Below are 2,858 nucleotides of genomic sequence, written 5' to 3'. Positions count from 1 at the left end.
GAGACTCCACCCTATATAAATGTTTACTAGAGAATTGATTACAGACGCAGCAAAAATAAACTGAAAATACCCTGCATGCCCTCAAAGGTGGAGAAACTTCATGGTCAGAGTACATTCATTTCTTGGGATATTATGCAGCTATTAAAATTAATGAGGTTTTTATCTAGATATCTATTTGCTATGACCCACACACATCCAAATGAACAAATAAACAAATAAGCAAGTTTTATAAAAACACTGACAGTATGTTTTCAGATGTGAAAAAAGATCTGGACACAAAGATCATAATGTTAATATTTATTATCTGAAAATGTATATTAATTACTTAATGTGATAAGGAGGAGCCTGTGAGTCATATAATTCTGTGGGTAAAATGCTTGCTGAGTGTCTGCGGGTTACTGTTGTGATGAAACACTATGATCCAAAACAACTTAGGGAGGAAAGGGTTTATTTGGCTCACACTTCCACATCACTGTTTATAATGGAAGGGAATCAGGACAGAAACCCAAACAGGGCAGGACCCTGGAGGTAGGAGCTGGTGCAGAGGCCATAGAGGGGGGCTACTGACTGGCTTGTTCCTCATGGCTTCCTCAGCCTGCTTTCTGGTAGAGCGCATGGTACCATTCACAATGGCCTTGGCCCTTCCCCATCAATCAGTAATTAAGAATATGCTATAGGCTTGTCTACAACCTGCTCTCATGGAGGTATTTTCTCAGTTGAGGTTCCCTCCTCTCAGATGACTTTAGCTCTTATCAAGTTGACATAAAAATATTCAGCACACCAAGCAAGACTGGGAACCTGAATTTGATCCTGAGAGCCATATGGAAAGGTGGGAGGAGAACGGTTGTCCTCTGATTTCCCCACGTACAGCTGCACATGTGTACAGAGCAATAATAATAAACAAAAACATATAAAGAAAATAAAAATGAATAACATCGAAGCAGAAAATACTTGCAGCTGAGTGGTGGACACTCAGAGTCCCAGCTACTCAGGAAATTCGAGCAAGAAGTTCACTGGAGCCTGAGTTCAAGGTCAGAGTGAGCAACATAGCAAGACCTTGTACCAGAAAAGAAAATCATCAGTGCTGGGGAGATGACTCCGAGGGTAAAAGCAATTGTCCCACAAGCTCGATGACCTGAGTTCAATTTCTAGAACCCACGTAAAAAAAGTGGATTCTAGCTTGGCCTTCTAGAAGGGAGTGAGAGAGGGCTCATAAGGCTCCACCCCACCTGAGTAGCTATTGACAGATGGTGGCTCTTGGGGAAGGAAAGTCAGTTTTTCTTTAAGGATGTGGCTTCTGGTAGAACAACCACACTCCAGTAGATGGCCTCACACCCACACCCAAGTATATGGACATCACAAATTGGAGTTAATGAGTTGGGTCATTAAATATAAATAAATAAATAAATAAATAAATAAATAAATAAATAAATAAATGAAGTTGTGAGTATGGGGAGGTGGGGTGTATCTAGGAGGAGTAGGGAAGGAGCTGGGGTGACTGTGACCAAAATGTAGTGTATGAAATACTCAGAGAATAAACAAAAATGTTTTGAATGGAATACTTTGGCATTGTATCTGCAGAATTTTTATGGGGAGATGGCAGGCAAAGACAGAAGAATCTGAGGAACGCCGGCAGGTCAGCTTGCCTGGAGTATAAATCACAGCAGCAGATACAAGAGAAACCGTACCTCAGCAAGATGGAAGGGAGAACCCAGTCCCCACATGACCTTCACATTGGCAATGCGATAGATGCATGTGCACAATGATACAAATTTTAGAAAATATCTCTTGCCTTCAAAGAAACTGAACTTTTTCTAGGCCTTGCAGGAAGACCCAGAGTGAAACAGAAGTGGGAGAGAGAGAGGAAGGTGGGGGGCATGAGAGATGGCTCAGTGGTTAACATCACTGTCTGCTCTTCTAAGAGACCCAGGTTCAATTCCCTGCACCCACATGGTGGATTACATCTGTAACTCCAGTTCCAGGGTGTCTGATACCCTTTCCTGGCCTCAGTAAGCACTAGACATGCAGTGGAGCACAGACAAACATGCTGACGAAACACCCACACACATAAAAACTAGAAATAAATTAAAAACAAAAAAAAAAAAACAAAAAAAAAATCACCCGCTGTTTTATCTGCTCTTTATGCCAGGACCCTTTCTGCAGAATGTTATACTAAGCTCTGCTTTGCTGTTGCTAGTCTTGTGTTTAGAATAACACAGAGGGTTGTTCCCCCATCATCCACATGTCTCTGTATAATTCCTTGTAAAAAGGAACAAGAACCTGGGAACTCCAGCAGCTGACCTCCTGACTCAGATCCATCCTTGTCATGCCAAGCACCATTCAAAATTAAATACGTGATAATTTATTTAGTCAGTGTGTGTTGATCGACTGCTTAGTATTTTCCAGAAATTTTCTTTGGTGACACAAGTGACATGAATCCTTTCTAACGGAGTTTCCACACAGATAGACACAGTGAAAGGCCCGGCTCAGGCTCTTCTGGACACTGGGGACTTGGCTCCTCCCTCCCAGGACCATCTTGCATAGGGGCTTCTGAGTTGAGAATGGGTACAAGGGGGGAAATCACTAACACCTGCTCTAGTTCCTCACGTGATTCCCAAACCACCTGCTTCCCTCAGAGAACAGGTCACGTGGGACAAAAACGGGAACAAAATAATTAGCATCCTCTTTCTTAACAAAGAGCTTGGGGATGGAGTCCCCAAGAGTCCCCAAATATAAGTATCTGCCAGGGCCCTTGGCTTTCTACTCATCTGCCCCGGGCTGGGGGCACATCTGAGTTTTTCTCCCAAGGACAGCAGGTTCATCTCAGCTGTCATAGTGAACGACTTCCTGTGCCCTTC

The sequence above is a fragment of the Alexandromys fortis genome, unplaced genomic scaffold (assembly GCF_014885135.2).
Source record: "Alexandromys fortis isolate MF-2015 unplaced genomic scaffold, M_Fortis_MF-2015_v1.1 scaffold_42, whole genome shotgun sequence".
Classification (NCBI taxonomy): domain Eukaryota; kingdom Metazoa; phylum Chordata; class Mammalia; order Rodentia; family Cricetidae; genus Alexandromys; species Alexandromys fortis.
Note: the sequence above shows the minus strand (reverse complement) of the source record.